The sequence below is a fragment of the Lagopus leucura genome, unplaced genomic scaffold (assembly GCF_019238085.1).
Source record: "Lagopus leucura isolate 7727_CA_CO unplaced genomic scaffold, USGS_WTPT01 Super-Scaffold_100157, whole genome shotgun sequence".
NCBI lineage: Eukaryota > Metazoa > Chordata > Aves > Galliformes > Phasianidae > Lagopus > Lagopus leucura.
Window position 1 is genome coordinate 10,687,225 of NW_024962334.1, and position 17,896 is coordinate 10,705,120.

Sequence of the window (17,896 nt, forward strand, 5' to 3'; positions counted from 1 at the left end):
CATTCAGGCTTTGGGATATGGCTGGTTATGAAACCTCGTTTTTCAGAGTGAAAAGCCCAGTGGGTGAGTTAAGCTTTTAGCACCCATTTCAGTTGACACAGCAGTGTGGGTTGTCCGCTTTGGGACAAGGGCATCCTGTGCATGGCTTAACAGGGCTTGCTTATGGAGAAATCTAGTAGTGTGTCATGGCTAAAGTGTGATCACCTATGGGAGGACAACGTCTGCTTCGCTAATTTGGGCTCATGTGATGCTAGTGTTGGGGCCAGCCCAGCAGTTAAAATGCTTTCCAGCCAGATGCTGCCAGAACATTCACTGCCTCCAAACCCCTAATTGTAACAGGTTTGCTGACACTCAGAGCAGTCGTGGAAGCTGGGCTTGTTCTGTGTTATGATCCATTATCACCTGCATAGCAGGCATTTCTGGTGCTGCCAAGGAAAATTGTTTTACCTTTCATGCCACATATAGGAATTAAACACCTGTGTTTTGAAAAGGAAAAAAAAGCTCCCATATTTGAGTAGAAGGAGCTGCCGTTTAGTTCCCTCTTCTCACCAGGACCAGCTCTGCCACATCTCCCTGCAGCCTGCCTGCAACACGCTGCACCCACATACATCAGTAGGACTTACTGACTGTCCAGGAGCCACAGCTCTGTAAGGAACACATCATGTTCTGTCCCACATGCATATCTGTGGGAAGAGGGGGAAAGAGCCCCCAGTGCCACAAAAGCAGCATTGCTCCACTGTGTCCTTGGTGCCTGGGACAAGGATGGTGATGGGAAGCCTCTGGGCCAGAGGCAGGACCCAGCTCTGGTCTTACCCGTAGGTCAGTCGTTTGTTCTTATAGACCCAGCCAACAGATCTGCTCACGGACCTGAAAAGTGAGGTTGGGTTCCACTACTGCCATCCTAAAACTTGTCTGTGTCTCAGCATGCCCTTAGGAAAGCATTCAGACAGTGAAATCCAGTTTTCTTACTGTGTGCAATAAGCACCATGTTGTTAAAACCCTTGGCAGTTTCTTATGCTTTTAGCAGTAGGATTTATGTCAGCAAATAGCATGGAAAGTATATTCAAGTGGTTATTGTGCAGCCATCATTTCTATTCTGATCAGACCACATACTTTTGGGTCTGGCACCTCGTATGCAAAGGAAATCAGCTTTTGATGGAATCTAATGCACTGTTAATATGCTCTGCTAGCGTGCAGTGATTAGTATGGAGGGCTTGCTGTGATAGAACTCCAAGTGTTAGAACTCCATCCTGTGTTATAACTCCCTCCTGGTACATAGACACACAATTTTACTTCTAGCACATCTCTGCTGGCTGAATGCAGGTACCTGTAGGAGAGAAGGTGACACAAGTAAAGCTAAGCATAAGTTTTGGACACAGAATGAGGGCCGCAAAATGAGTGCTCCCATTTACAGTTCAATAACATGATGTATATTCCTCCCCACACACGGCACGGTGTGCGTATATTGAAACATCTCAAGTCAGTCTACTTTTCTATCCTTGAAGATGTTAAGACTTTCAGGCATTCTTTCTTTTTACACTGCACAGCTCGGGGTCAGTCACACAGCTGCAGCTGGGAGTTGAGCTCTGGGCAGCACAGGGCAGGGCCGATCCCAGCCCCCAGGTTTGTGCATCTGTAGCCATGGCAACTTTGTGGCTGCATCTCTCCCCAGCTTCTGCAGTCCAGAGTGGGCAAGGAAAGTGCTCATGCCTAGCAAGCTCCCCTGCCTGGTGTGGATGTCACGTACAGGATCTCTTAGGATACATCTTTAATTACTATGTTCTCTTAATTACTCCTTTTGATTTCCCTGGTGAGTTGCCTTTCTGTAGTTTCCGTGACTCACTGTGAAGCCAAGTTAAACCTTTAGTAAGCACTGAGGAATATCTTTCCAAGACCTCTGCACTTTCCCAAGGACATCTGGGTTGAGGGGGTGGCCTTGGCAGGGGCTTCTTAGGGAGGTGGAAGAATGGAGGTCAGGTGTTCATACCTCTCTCCAGCCTCTTCCTGGCCATCACTGGGATGCAGAGAAATCTCATCTGCCTGTGGGACAAAGTGATGGAGAGAAGGTCTCAGATGTGCATCGGGGAGCTGTGGGGTGCCCAGTGTGTGTACATCACTCTCAAAATCCACACAACTGCAGTCTGTGGCCTCACCTGAATAATTAATTAACCTGATCCCATCCCTGTGATGGCACTGTGCTGGGACCATGCCGGGTGTCTTGGTTTGTTCACCACTCACTGCAACGGTCTTTGAGGCCCTGGAGCCTGTCCAGAGATGGGCAATGAAACTGTGAGGGGTCTGGAACACTAACCTGATGGGGAGGGCTGAGAAAGCTGGGATTGTTCAGTCTGGAGAAGAGGAGGCTCAGGGGAGACCTGATTGCTCTCTACAGCTGCCTGAAAGGAGGCTGTGGTGAGGTGGGGATCGGCTTCTTCTCCCAGGTAATGGTGATAGGGCGAGAAGGAATGGCCTCAAATTGCACCAGGGGATGTTCAGGCTGGATAATAGGAAGAATTTCTTCTCAGAAAGAGCTGTGGCACAGGCTGCCCAGGGAGGTGGTGCAGTCACTGTCCCTGGAGATGTTGAAGAACCGTGTGGATGTGGCACTGAGGGATGTATTCACTGGGCATGGTGGGGTGGGTTGGCAGTAGGTGATCTTAAAGGTCTTTTCCAATATTAATGATTCTATGACTTGGTAGCCATGTTATTAAGAGCTGTATTTTCTTTCTTTATGAGAAATAGATTCTGCTGTTGTGTTGAACCCACCCTTGGGCAGAGGTCTGGGCAGCACCATAGCCATGCCCCAGGCACACAGGGTTGGGCTTGGTGAGATGGCAAGTCATCCTGCATGGCAGCTTAATGAGAGTTTAAAGGAGTACCACATATTCTCCCACTTAAACTGCAATAAACACAGGCAGTAACAGCACTGTTTCTCTTTTTATACCTGGGTAGCAATATGTCTTCTTTTCATTAGGCCTTCCTTCAGTTTGCAGTCACTGTAAATAGCCAGGTGGCTGGCATGCACTCTCCGTCACTGCCACAAGCTGAGCACATAGAATGTGCTACGGAAAGCAAGGAGATCACTTCCTTGGCCTTACTGGTGACTCAAATGTGGTGGGGGATGTTGGTGGTAAGAGCAGTGCCCAGAGAAAAAAGGTGCATCACTTGCGGATTAAGGAAAAGCAGTTCAAGACCAGTACTACCACATTTCTGGCAGAGGGCAGCATTGAGTTTTTTATTGTAGCAAAAAAAAAAAAAAAAAAAACATACATGCTTGGCTCTCAGGTGATTACAGAGTATAGTATGAAGATGAAGGGAAGACAAGGTCTTTAGTCATGACAGAAGCAAAAATTTCACTGCTGTCTGCCCCCAAGGACACACTCCAAAACAGGGCTGCCACGATAGCTGGAGAAGAGAAGGCAGTTACATACCAAGCACCCATCAACTGGCATCCCTTAGCTGTAAGGATGGATTTTTTGCAACAACTTGGCAGCCTGTAGCTGTTCTATGATTGCTTGTGCAGAACTAATAGGGACAGCAGCAGCTTGGGCTCTGAGGAAGATGTTCAGGGAGAAGTGAGAGGCAGAGATGTAGGAGGAGACCCAGGAACAGTCTTGGACCTCATGGGTCTGGCAATTGCTTGCCTATAAACATGAGCACAGTGTTTTGCCAATGGCATTTCAGGAGGCATTTCAGTAAGCCTCTGGAGTCAATGCTCTGTTACGCTCTTGTTTGGGGGAAGCCCAGAGGAAAGCCGCATGGAGCAAAAGCAGAAAATTTGGGAGGGACAATCTGGTGGGTTACAGGTCAGACACGGTCTCTCTTTCTCTGTCCTCCATTAGAAACAGGTCTCTCTTTTCCCCTCCCAGGGCTCTGGCTACGACTTCATTTCTAAGAGAGAGAAGTCAGTTACTATATACAATTGCTAGAGAATATATACAACATTAACTTGAATGGACGTTTAGGAAATTGCCTACATAGGAGCTATTTTTCAGTGAAAATAGACGATTCCCCAACATGATGTGTTTATGTACGTGATCTGCTGTGTGTGCCACCTCCCTGTAGGCACTTTCATTAGAATTTTAGGAAGAAGTGCTCCATATTCCATTTGTGTTCCGTCTTATTGATATTCATTCATTCTCTGTCAGGCTTAATACTGCTGTCTGCATAAGAAGAAAAAAAATCATAGTACCAGACAATGCAATAGTAGGAGGAGGTGATTCTCTAAAGAGAGTGAAGGTAGGGGTTCATTTGTCCTGAACCTGTGCATGGGGAGGCCTTGGTGCAGCAGCTGCCAGAGCAGGTTTCAGAAAGAAGAAGCTGACTGGGAACATTCAAATGCTCTGACATGCATCCACAGCTCATGGTACTGCTTTAACTTCAGGGGCCCATGGGGAGGAGGCAAGAGGGGTTGGAACATCAACTAGATCAAACAAACAGCCTTCAGGGGAGACATCACCCCGTGCTGATCTCTGGCGTTTCTGAGAGTCCCTGTAAGCAGTTTTATTTGTCTAAAACGTGGCTGACTCTCCCCAAATATTGATGTGCCTCTGGAGTGGCTTTAAAAATATTTAAAGGCCTTTGGTCATGCGGAGCGGAGGATTTCAAAGGAGCATGAGTCTTGCAAGATGATACTAGCACCTATGTCACTCAGCTGCTTTTGGAAATGCTCCCCACAGTGCTGTATGTGGACGTTATCCAGCTGTCCTTGCAGACAGGCATTGTGCAGCCCCTCGGGGCAAAGGATATTTGGACAAGGAAAGGGAAATGAGGATATTCCTGCCTCACCCAGTCCCTCATTTCTTTAGGAAGGACGCAAGCACATTTAAAGTTTCACCTAAAAGTTGAGAGAGGCAAGAAAAATTATGCACATTTTATGGGTCCAAAGTTGAGCCAGTGACTGCCGTGCTTCATTTCCTCCTTGCCTTTCCCCTATCTACCTATCAGTGCACATCTGGCTCCAGGGGTCGGAGGTGGCTGAAGGCAGTGTGAGCCACACCAGCCTCTTATGTGCCTGAGTTGCTCTAGGTCAATGAGCCAGCCACCCTGTGGTTGACTTCTGACAGTTTAAATTTGAAGGTACTTGCATTTCCCCAAGAAGGAGAGCAGATAGGCCACTGTTATCCTTCAGGCACTGTGCATGGATGGAAAGATCGGAGTCACAAATAGCTCAGCCAAGCAGAGAGCGATGTCAATGGCACTAATGTGCTGCTGTGTATCAGCTTCACGAGGACTGAGCTTTGCTGAGACCAGAGCCAGCAACTCTATTTATCTTCTGTGCTAATCCAGAATAATGTATGGTCATAAATCATATGCCTAGAATGGGAAGACTCCCTTTAAAGGTAGCAAAATGCTTGCAGTTTTGTTGCGAACACCCTTTAGTGACCTGCCACATTCCTGTAGGTATTTTTAATATAGCAAATAGCAATGACCTCATTTCTCAGGGTAAAATACAAATTTGGAACAGCAGCAAACATGCTGCCTTTTGGGATGCTGTGGTACAGTAAGCATCTTGTAAGCACAAAAAAGAAACAGAGGGTGCATTCTTATTGCGTATCTTACATCTCACCTCAACATGACCATGGTGTTTATTGAGCACTGATAACATATCAGATGGTTGTAGTAGCAATCAAAGCACATCAGGCCACAGCATAGCTGTGATACCAGAGGAATTGAAGACAGGACTTCCTAGGGGAAGCATCTGTCCTCTCTAGTACTAGCAACAACCTTTTTAATTACTGAGATGCTGGAGCTGGCAGAGGTTGCAGAGTGGATTGGCTTGGTAGTCATTTAGAAGAGGCCCAGCTGCTGGTAAGGATTTCCATGTAATCATTTTTCAACAGGATGGAGAGAGAAATAAATTCTTCATGTATTTATTATTATTACGGCTTGTCAATTATGAAGATTTATTCATTCTTGCTGAGCTGCCTTGAACCACAGCTTTATCACTTAACTATTGCTGCTGTGACACTGTTTTATATGTGAAAATATAAATTGAAGGCATGCTTTTTGAACCTATAAGCAATTTATCTTCCTAAGTTTTGACAGTTCTCCCCATGTACACATAACATGCTGACCACAGCAGTACAAAGTCCTTTCCTCAGGTTTGATTCAGCAAAACTTCTTAGCACAGAATCACAGAATCACAGAATGGCCCGGGTTGGAAGGGACCTCAAGGATCATGAATCTCCAATCCCTTTACCATAGGCAGGGCCACCAACCTCCCCATTTAACACTAGACCAGGCTGCCCAGGGCCACACACACACACATCACAGCACCTATAAGAATGTTTTTAAGTGTGGTGAGACCTATCCTTAGCATTTTCCAGACCACTGTAGACTACTGCATTAAACAAACTTGTCCATCAGGCTCACGTGCTAATGAGCACATATTTTAACCTTTTGAAATTGGATTTTCAGTATGTAAATCCCATCTTGCTGTGCCACATCCTGCATTTGTGGCAGGCTGACCAAGCTCTATAGGAAATACGGGGAAGCTGCTGCCCTGCCATTCAGTAAAATTCTCAGAATCACATCCATGGGTGCTTTATATTTTAGTACATGGATGTTTTTTTCTGGACTAAGAGGGAGTATCTTGACATCATTTTCCTCAGGATTTGTGGCTGTTCCAGCAGGGCATTCTGCTGGACCTGGCATCCTGGGACCTGCTGCTGGTAGAGACAGAATTTCCTCCTTTCCTTTCCCTTTCCTTCCCCTTCCCTTTCCCTATGCCACCACCTCACCAGTCAATTAGCTTTATTTCTATAAGTGTTCCTCCCCCAGTGTAGATTTTGCTTCCCCAGGATATATTTGAAAGCGACATACAAAATGATAAGAATTATGACTGCCATAATCCCAACTGAGCTTTTTGCCAGTTTTGTGCCTGCAGCTCTACTGTATCTACTTGAGGCATGTGGGATGTGGCTCTGAGGATGCAGCCAGCCCCAGGCCAGTCTCACACCAGGCACTTCAAAGCAAAACACACCTCCCCAAATATTTGCAGCAGGACATCCTGCTGTGGAGGATCTGGCTGTCCAGCTGGGCCTGCACGCTGTGTTTATTGTGGGTGCACCGAGTGGAAAATATTAGCGCATCGACAACAAGGGAGGTGTGCAGGGCCCAGTGATGGGTGGGTTTGAGCACCAGCCTCCTGCTCCAAAAACTGCAGTGTTGTGTAACGAGCATCCCACTGCTTGTTGGCAGGCAAACTTATGAGGAGCGTAGGGCTCATCTCGCCTGGTGGTGTACGCAGAGCTGGAGCCTGCACTGTACCTGATGTGACAACTCAAGGAAATGCACCCAAGGGAAAATCACAGCACGTGGCATTCACCTTGGTTCAGTTCTGTAGTGCTTTTTGTACGTCCCCCTGACAGTGGATGTTAAGATAGAGCCAAACCTTGCTCGCTCTGCCCTCCCTGTGCCATCTGCTCGTGAGCTGAGGAGCTGGCAGCCCCGCAGGCAACGCTCCCACCACCTGCTCCCACTGCGCCTTCCTCCCTCGGCAGCTCTCGCCCCTCACTGTTCCACCAGTGCACACGGGATTCATTAGAGACTGGCTGCAGAGTGCTGCCATCGCAGCGATCCCCCCTCCTGCCCACCTCCCCGCTGCAGTCCTCAGGCCTGAGGCAGGGCATGGCAAGCAGCCGTAGGCTATCCCACTCCAGCAGCAGGGCTCTCTTCTCGTCCCTTCCTCAGCTCCCATCCCGCTGTCAGCCAGGCTCCGTTCCCTGAGGATGGGACCAACTTCAAAGTTTTCAAAGACTTCAGACAAGGGAGAAAACATTTTTTAAAAGTATCTTTAGAATCTCTTCAAAACACCACAAATAATCACTGTTAAATACACAGATGGGAAACTTGGCCTTCCTCCCCTCGCTGACGAACACCAGGCCCAGCCAGGGCTCTGCAACCCATCACTAAGCTGAACTTCTTCTGCAAGGAGGCTACATTTTGAGATGCACAAAGCACTATCAAAGACCAAGGATAAGCTAAAGCCGTTGCTGTGCTTAACCACCTCATGTCCTTCTCCCCATTCTGACAAGGGCATGGGTGGCCGGTGGCAGGGCTGCACTGGGATAACTGCTTCTTTCTGCCAGCTGTGCCACACAGTTGCCTTTGTCATTTTGTCCTTCTTGTGGATCAGAAAACACGGCTGTGTTTCTATTGCTAGGCCCAGCAAGAATGTTTAAACTAAGCAGCGGATGTGATATTTAGTTGAAATAAAGAAAAAAACAACAACACCCTTTCTGTTTTATAAACCTCAAGATTTGGCTTGGGCTCTCAGACTGTGTTCCTTCAACACAAAGCAAATATAGCAGAAACATGACAACTGGATACACTAGAAGCCCAAACACTGTGTTCAGTTTAAAGTTATGTGTTACTGCAGGTCTGAAACATTATTTCTGCTGCATATACAAAGCCTCATCTTTTAACAGATTTATTCCTTTCTCTCCTCACACCTCCCTTTCCTGCACACTTGATGCTTCGCCTGCTACAGTCCTTGTCCTGCTAAATTCTTGAGATGTGGCCACTAAAATAATTTATCAGGCATCAGAATGGGAAGGTTCTCTGTCTTGGTATGTGACATGTCTCAGTTTGGCACCCCAAAGCATCTACATTACGTGGGCCTGCTTGCCTAATAGGGTGCTGGGTACAGTGGGCCCTGTCCTACATCAAGTGAAAGCCCCCCAGTGGGGCTTCTGCCTGCACAGAGGTCAGGCTCCCTGGCCCCCACAGAACACCTAAACATCCATACACACAGCTCTGGCAACACCACCCTTATGGCCACAAGGCACAATGCAAGCAGATGGTGCTGCAATAAAATGGCAATAATCAGAATGATTTACATACAGAGGCAACCCCTGATGTTGTTAGAAATAAATGGAAAGGCTGAGGATATGTGCAGCCCTGGGGCCTGCACTCAGGATGCATCATGGTTTGGGGAAGGACAGCACCAGGAGCCTTATGCTGGCAGCCACATATTGGGCTCAGGGCAGAGTGTCACCTAGAGCCTTCCTCTAACAGAAACCAAGGCCAACAATGCTTTTCTTGAAAGACAAGGGCTATAAGGAGAAGCTAAAGCTTCTTCCATCCGCCAGCAGAGTGAAAGGAACGGTGAGGCACTGGCCTCTGGGACCTCATTGGCCAAGGGATCTTCAAAGCAGCCCAGCCCACAGGGCCTGTCTGCTCTTTCCTTACACAATGGGATGTTTAGGAGTTTCACTTGCACGCTTTATAGTTCACAGTTTGTTCCTGTCTGGTTGGTTTAATTTGCACCTCTGACATTAAAATCAGCTTCCTTGCTGCTACCAGGCAGCAGGTCTGAGCACACAGCTATGGGGTTGCTATTTTTATGGACATGTGAGTTCAGCTGAGCTGAGGGTTCACTGCACATTTGTATTTCTCAGCCCGAGCTACAGGAACAGAAGAGCTGCCAGAGGGTTTTAATGAAATGTTTTTGTTAAGATTCATCAAACTGCACAACAAAATGGCATCTAGAGACCCCAAAGGAGGAACACACATAGTCCAGGCCAGCTGCAGATCCCTACTATGGTGTGAGAAAAGTGCAGGTGTGCGGAAAGTCTTTCTCAGGGCAATCCCACCTGATGGCTTGGTGATGTCCATGTGAATACCAGCACTTGAGAGATTCTTCTTTCTTGAACTTGTCATGTTGCTTTCCAAATCTTACACAGCTTCTGGCATCCGCAGCATTCATGCCAACAATCTCAAAGGGCAAGGACATGCTGAAATATATTTTTTTCTTCCTTCTTCTTCCTCTTCTTCATCAATTTTCTCTGCCACATGTTGTGTTCCAGTACACCACGTCACAGCTCTTGTTGTTTCATGCCCTTTCTGGCTACTCACTCAATGGGGAGCTGAACAAAACAAGTACAAAAGGAGGCTACGGCAAAATTTGCACATCGACATTTGTCAGCATTGTCCTTATTTACTGCTAAGTAGAATGTGGAATGTGTCTGATACTGATCAGAGAAAAAATTGTCAACTGCTACCCCTTACTCCTGATTAAAAAAAAAGAAAAGAAAAAAGGAGGGAGGGAAATCAAAACAGTCTGGGAGCTGCAATGTCCTCTATTCTTCTACCAAAGATGATTATAGCCATTTAGAGCAAATATAAGCCCAGGTGTGCAGCGTGCACCCCATGGAGGAGATGATGGTATCTTCAGTAGCTCCTTCCTCCTTCTAGGTTACTTCTAAATTCTCATCTTTGGACCTGACACCTGATGTCCTGGGATTTCTCTGGCCATTGCACTCACGCCACTGGAACTTTGACATCCCAACAGTCCCCATGTGAAAGTAATGGAGGAAAGGATTCAGTGTTCCCCCTGTGCTGCCTCCTCCCCTGAGGATAAATGTAATATCAGGAGCTTCTGCTCAGATGGAAAAGCATGATCTGGACATTGATCTCCCTTTCTTTCCATATGTCTTCTCCCCTTTCCAGCTCAATTTGTGTTCAGCTGTGTAATACTTGAGGTAAATGTCTGTTGCTGTAAACAGCATTAACTATAGCCATAGTTTGGATGTATAGATGTATTTCCTGCATGCTGGGGTGCTGTTGTGTCTAAGTATGCATATATGCAAACATGTGAGTTGCTCAGAGTATTGCACCTGTATATTTATTATGCATTATAATGTATGGCATTAAAAAAGATAGCACGTAGATGTAATATGTAATGCAAATATCATTCCCAAATATTTATTTACTGTCACAACAACAGTGATGGAAGACGCTGAGCATGACTCTCAGCAAATCCATCAGGTTTACATTTTACATTGCACACTTACTCAATTTGCTGGTGACGGCACAAGCAAAACAGCTGTCATCTATACTTTGTATGGAAGCAGATGCAATGCACAGAACTGCGAGCAGGCTGATGCAGTGCCTTTTATTACCCGTGTTAAGGATGGCAGACAATTTATTTGCTAAAGGCTAACAGTAAATAATATCTTCTCTGTGAAATGAATGTAGGCAGATTGAGGTGGGGCCAGAAAGCAATTAAATGTATTATTAAAGCATGGCAGGAGATTGTAATCGTACATATGTATATTATGCACATACATATATAGAAAGGCAAATATGTCTGCAGCAGCCTTTGGAACCAATATTCTAGTCTGAAATGCAATAAGGCTAGAAATTAAATGCTTATCTTCCTTTGCTAATGCATAATCTTTGCCTTTAATCATCCCTACTAATTATTTCGCTGCATTGAGTTCTTACCTTTCTGCAAAGCAGCAAATTTCATTTTGCTGTGGTCGGTTTTTAGACTCTGTGAGGTGGTGGGGGTGGGCTGGCTATGGGAGGAGAGGGTTCCCAGCAGCCACAGCAGGGGGACACACTGCTGAATCTTGTCTGCTGTCACTGAGACACACAGCTAGACCATACACACAAGCAACTGTGTGATAAACGTTCATCAAGTACATGAGGCTTTTAGGAAAAGACATTGGAAATCTGCAGTACATGGAGTTTTTTTGTCCTCCTTGCTTAAGGGTCTTTTTCCATGCAGTAAGAACAGAAGGCAGTAGGTTTTGCATTGGGCTGTAAAGGAGATGTGCTTCCTCAACACAATGTTAATAAATACATGGAGGGAACATTTCCCTCTATTGTAAGAACCACAAACACAGAAAGAGCCTAATTACATACCTTCCTTCCATGATGCTAGCACTGATGAGGCCATACCTTAAGTACTGTGCTCAGTTTTGGAGTTTCCCTCGCTGCAAGAAGGACACTGAAGCCCTCAAGTGTGTCCAGAGAGGATTATGAAGCTATGAAGGGTCTGGAGCACAAGTCTTATGGGGAGCAGCTCAGGGAGCTGAGATTGTTCAGTCTGGAGAAGAGGAGGTTCAGGGGAGACCTGATTGCTCTCTACAGCTGCCTGAAAGGAGGCTTTGGTGAGGTGGGGGTTGGCTTCTTCTCCTAGGTAACAGTGATAGGATAAGAGGGAATGGCCTCAAATTGCACCAGGGGATGTTCAGGTTGGGTATTAGGAGAAACTTCTCAGAAAGAGCAGTGATGCAGTGGCACAGGCTGCCCAGGGAGGTGGTGCAGTCACCGTCCCTGGATGTGTTCAAGAACCAGTGTGGATGTGGCACTGAGGGATGTGTTCACTGGGCATGGTGAGAGTGGGTTGGGGGCTGGACTAGGTGATCTCAGTGGTCTTTTCCAATGTTTATGATTCTGTGATTTTGTGATATCTGGTTCCAAGGCACCCCAGTGTGCACAGTCAGCTGTGGGCACAGGACACCGTTGATCTATGGGGTTGTCAAACCAGCGGAGAGGAGTGCCGCATTTAGGCCAGGGACGGGACTCAAGAGCCTCCCAATGCCTTGGAAAGTGCTGCCCCGTGTCTTCTCGCTTGTCCTTTGCTGAGATGAGCAAAAGCCTTGTGACCAAACATTTTGGTGTCAGAGATTGCCCTTTTATGCAAAGCAAAATGCCCTGTGTATTGATTTTGACAAAATTACTCTTTTCTTTGTTTAAGCAAACAGGAAAAAAAGGCGTTCTGAGCTTATTAAAACATCACAGATCTGCTGTTTCATTGAAACCTTTCAATTAAATCAAAATACGCTTTTACAATTGATTTTTAATTCCAGAGGGCACTTCAAAATTTGTTATTTACTTTTGGATTAGGACTGGAATAAAATGAGGAAACTCCGAGTATGAAAATCTTCCTGGTAATCTCCATATAAGCTGCTGTGACAGCCGCATGTCTACATGTCTGCTCTGGGGCTCTGATGCAGGACAGGGCTGAGATTCAGACTAATAAAGTGCAACAAGATACAGGCCAAATAGTGCAGCAGCTGGCACGGTGCTTGGGGACCTGACAGAGGTCACTAAAAACGATGGCAACCCACACTGCTATAAATAAATGTACTTTCTCAAACTAAATGGATGCCTTTGATGACATGATGAATTTTGCTGGAAGAAATAGAAAATGTTTCACTTGGTATCACATGACAGTGTCTTAGAAAGCAGAACGGCATGAAATCAACGTGTCAATGTTAAATGAAATTAAGCAACTACACGCTGCTCAATGTCTACATCTTTGAATTTATCATGAGCAGAAATCATCTTCTCTTGTGCATATTGCACACAGACTTCAGGGAACATTTACTTTGTCTCATCCCAGCTAACATTGCTCTTGACTTCTCAGAAGAAAGCCTGGTCTTACCGCTGGCGATGCCTGTGGGTGGCACAGAGGTGGCTGGTGGATCAGTGACAAAAAGAGGACATTGTGGAGCACTACTGTCTGGCAACCGCATGTGAGCAAGAAGCACTCGAGCACTCACTCTCACAAAACCTAGCACAAGGCCATACACCTGAGGGCCAGGAGACAACAAAGCAGGATCCTTATAGCAATTTAATACCCTAGGAGCTGCTGGCAGAGGCTCTGCCCCATCCAGCAGCACACAAGGGATGGCACACTCTTGCTCTGTGCCCAACTCCTTCTCCTAGAGCTTGCTTTTCTGCCTGCTGATATTCTAAGGACTTACTAGAGCTTCAGAACTCCCTTTAATCACAATTTTGAGGTAGGAGATAGGTGTGCAGGTGTTGCCTTTTCATGGCTTCCCACACCCCAGTTGCCTCCAGGGACGAAGGAGCTGGTTGCTCACTCCCTGGTCCCCAGTACCACGGGGCTGCTAATTCAGGGTCTGTGGAGACTCACTTACAGACACGTCCTTCTGTCATTGAAGTGTGGCAAGTATATCATTGGCTTAATAGCCTCCTGCTTGTGTGCCACAGTTTGCGTCTTCTGAGGTCATTATATGCCACATAAACATGGTATGTTTATTAAAGAGAGAAAGCAATTATCCCATATTTATGCTGAGGAATGCAATTAAATTCTGTTCCTCAAATACCAGGCATCTCTTTTTAAACATTGCTTGCTTGGCTATTATCTTAGCAAAATCCACAGGTTCAAGAGATTTTGAAGGAGTCTTTGCCAAATGCAAGCTCACTCAAATATCTGACCATGCTTTGGGCAGCACCGTCACCAAACAGATCTGTCTTGCACACTACTTGCAGTGCCACACTGAGGGCATTGATGTGGGAGCTCTTTTGACAGGTACAACTCCCCACCAAGGAGCCGTGGACCCCCTTCCTGCAGACTGCAAAGTGCACACACATGGCAAGGATATGTCCTGAGGGCTGTGGTTACAGAGGGATGGCATTGCTGAAGCTTGTCAGAACCCAATATCTTTGCACCGTCTACTCCTCTGACAAATTTGGCAAAGGCTGGACAACAATGCAAGCATAGAAGGGGGGAATGCAGAGAGAGTGCGAGGCAGTACTCTGCAAGGCTGTTTCCTTATGAAGTAAGGCTAAAAATAGCAGTGACCTTTTTCCAGGCTCTGTTTTTCTGTGGTTTGGAGCAGAGTGTGAAATTTGGCAGGTGCAAGAGGCCTTTGGGGTCTGCCTTCTGCTGTTCCTGTGAAAATCTTCACAAATTTGGGCTAGGTATAAGCCTTTGGAAAGCAAGGCTGTGTGTTAAGACGTGTAGGAACTTTAGCAATGAGGTGGTGTTCTATAGTAATTTTGTCCTTAAGACCCTTGCCCTTTCCATCTCCATGTCAGTGCTGGATGTGGGGTGTCCATCCTGTTGTCCCCAGCCCAGGGTCCCCATACAGATACCACTGCTGGCAGCAGGAGCACTGCTCTCATCCCACTGACCACTGTAGAGTGAGGGAATACTTGGAGTGAAATAACCCACGTTACATGGTCCTGCTGCACGCATAGTTGAGGGGAGGGAAGGTCTCCTCTTGAGATCTGCCAATGTGAGGAAGAGGGTGTTTTGCTTCACAGTAGATTAGTCATTTGCTTACAGTTTAATTAAGCCCTTGGGAGATGCCTGCTTGGCACTCTTTTCTGGCCTGACAGGACAGGCAACAGCCATGCCCAAGGGTTGTTAGCCATGAAGAACTGGAGTGGCAAGCAGCAGCAGGCCATGGGCTGGTGACACCAGGGCATCCTTCCGGGCCAAGCCCAATGCTGCTCTGCATCCAGCACAGAAGTGATTTCTGTTTGCTTCTTGCCCAGTCTGGCAGGGCTGAAAGACAGCCAGTCTTGAGGTCAGGGATGAGCTCTGAGGTGCTCAGTCCCCCCAGACATGACATCCAGGGTTAACCAGGGGGTTCTCAGCCTGGTGAAAGGGGCACGGTTGATGCCCAGATATGTGGTGGGCAGGTGGTGATGGGGGAAACACTTGTGGCAAATTGAATGACAATGGGGAGAAAGAAAGTGAAATTGGACTGAAAGGTAAGGAAGAGAAGTAGGGCAAGAGAACAACAAACTAATGCATTCAGTTCTGGCTACCAAAGGCAATTTCTATCCTATGCACTGACCACGGCAAGAGTCTTCATTTTCAAGGGACTGATGCAGTGGACATGCTCTGCCAAAGTAGATCACTTAACTGATCCTAAAAGCCCCAGGTGCCATTGGGGTTTCTCTATGCATGTTGGACTGCCTGTGGCGGGGGCGGCACAGCCCATCTGTCCCAGTGGGGTATTAACAGAATCAAGGCCAGCTGTCCTTAGTAAGCAGGGGAAGACTTTGCTTTCCAGATTAAGGTTGGCCCTGTAGTGTGAACAGCTGCTCCTGGGTCAGTGCTGGTGCCGGCAAAGTAGACCTGCAGCAAGCCCTGCAGAGCCCACACAGGGGTTATCTGCATCCCAGAGCACATCCTGAGTCCATGGTCCTGCTGAGCATTTGAGTCCAGAAACAGATGAACAAAGGGACAGCGCAGCAGCTCTGCAGCCAAATTCAGATTGCATTCTAATGGAAAGACTGCTCTGTGGAGGTCTTTCCACCCTGTTTGTGATAATGCAAAGCCCTTCTCCTCATGATCACGTCTGGGTAACAGCCCTTGTGGTGAATGCATCAGCTGCTTGTGCAGGACAGAAATCCTGGAAAGGCTGGATGCAAATTTAGCCAAGCCAAATGGCACACAATTTTTCCATAGACCGCTGGCAGAGACCACTGGTTTTCAGAAATATCTGTTCTTTTAATAGGGCACATTCATTAGCTAGCTATTTTTAAAGAGACAAAATAGTCTTGGAAATACCGTCAGCTGCAAACGTGTCAGTCCTTACCAGATGAGATTCGGACACAGCCACAGGGAATAATCCCAGTGGGAATGAGGCAAGGGCTGCAACACAGAACTTCAGTGGCTGTCATCGTAACTTCAGTGACACTGCAGAGCCCAGGGAGCCACCTTCCTCATTTCACAGGATGAGAAATGGAATACACACAAACCACTGAAGTACTGCAGTCACACATTCCCCAAGCCTTTAATAGCTAAATTACCTTCTTATCTATCCTGGTACATATGAAAGACATGAAATGGCCCCGACCAGCTGTGTGCAGGCTGTTACTGCCTTGGGATGGCTGCTTCCCCATGTCATATACGTCCCCCAGGGCAGGCCCATGAAGGTGCCACTCTCTCCACCCAGAGCTTGCAGCCTCAGGGCAGAGAGCCAGAGGCAGGGTGAGTTGAGAGCGGGGGTGACCCAGTGAGATGCTGGATCAGTTTTGCTCTTATTCCCAGCAAGAATGGGGTTGGGACACCACTCGGCATCCCTCTGACCGTGTGTCATGCCTGTCAATGCTTTTCTGCTGCCTAATGCTTCGCAACCTAAGGAGGAGACTAATGCTGTAACAGATGCAGCCTGCCTCCTTCCCCAATCCCCTTACAGGAAGAGTTCATTGGGAGGTTAATAGGATGCTGAGAAAAGAGACTGATTAAAATTAAATGAATCTAAATTAAATTAGGGGAAAGTCAAGCAACCCAGTCAGTTCATAAGATTTCCTAGCTGAGGCTTTAAGAAAGAAGGATCCAGCCCTACAAGTGTTTCTGCCCATGCATCACCCAGTGCAGGGTCTGCCCAGCTCACAGAACCAGTCAGGAGCAGTCAGAACATTTCATGCTACCCAGCCACCCACAACCCTGGCTGCTGCATGGTGACACAGGGTACCAGGGCCGTGCCCAGCAGTGGGCTTGGCAGGGTGGCTGTATCCATGCTGTATTTGTGCTTTTTCGTTCTTGCTGCTCTACACTGCACTGGTGTGGCCTCACTCTGAGTGCAGGCTTGGGCACTACAATATAGGAATGACATAAAACTATGAAAGAGCACTCAAAGGGGGGCTATAAAGATGGGGAAGGGTCTGAAGGGCAAGGATCTGAGGAGGGCTACAAGGATGAGGAATGATCTGGAGGGCAAGGTGTGTGAAGAGCGGCTGAGCTCCCTGTGTTTGCTCAGCCCAGAGCAGAGGAGCTGAGGGGAGGCCTCATGACGGCTGCAGCTGCTCACAGAGGGAGCGGAGGGGCAGCGCTGAGCTCTGCTCTGTGTGACAGACACGAGAGAACGGAGCTGTGCCAGGGGAGTCAGGTTGGGAGTTAGGGACAGGGTCTGTGCCAGAGGGCGGTGGGCATGGAGCAGCCTGCCAAGGGCAGTGAGCATGGACCTGAGTGCTAGCATTCAGGGAGCGTTTGGACAGTGCTCTCAGACATTGGGTTTGGGTTTTGGGTGGTGCTGTGAGGAACCAGGATTGGATTTGGTGATCCTTGTGGGTCCCTTCCAGTTTAGAATATTCTATTACTCTGTGATTCTATGATACTAAGAGATCTTTAAACTCCACAGTGTGCATACCTCCTTCCATGGATGTGTTCGTCTCAAGATGAAACAATTTATATGCAAATATATATTAATACACAAAACCTGAAAGAAGACATTCATATCTATACTGTGATGCACTAATCTGGGCCTACTTACATTGACACAGATGGAGTGAATTATTGGAGGAGAAAAAGCACATCTGCTAAATGTTATTGTTTAATTAAGCCATTAGCAACTGAAAGACAAGAACCTTTAAATTATAGCATTTTACA

The 17,896-nt window shown here is 47.1% G+C and overlaps 1 protein-coding gene across 3 annotated transcripts in view; it reads right to left on the reverse strand.

Annotated features, from left to right (window-relative positions):
- POMGNT2 (protein O-linked mannose N-acetylglucosaminyltransferase 2 (beta 1,4-)) overlaps nucleotides 1–17,896 on the reverse strand; it is an 86,620-nt gene that overhangs the window by 40,859 nt on the left and 27,865 nt on the right. Inside the window, exon 3 of one of the 3 annotated variants that reach the window (XR_006181740.1) lies at nucleotides 1,627–2,040. The exons of 1 other annotated variant lie outside the window; for it this stretch is intronic. The gene's annotated coding sequence lies outside the window, so the exon portion shown is untranslated. Of the gene's footprint in view, nucleotides 1–1,626; nucleotides 2,041–6,199; nucleotides 9,873–17,896 lie in introns of those variants that run through there. One more of the 3 variants, XR_006181739.1, reaches the window with a different exon arrangement.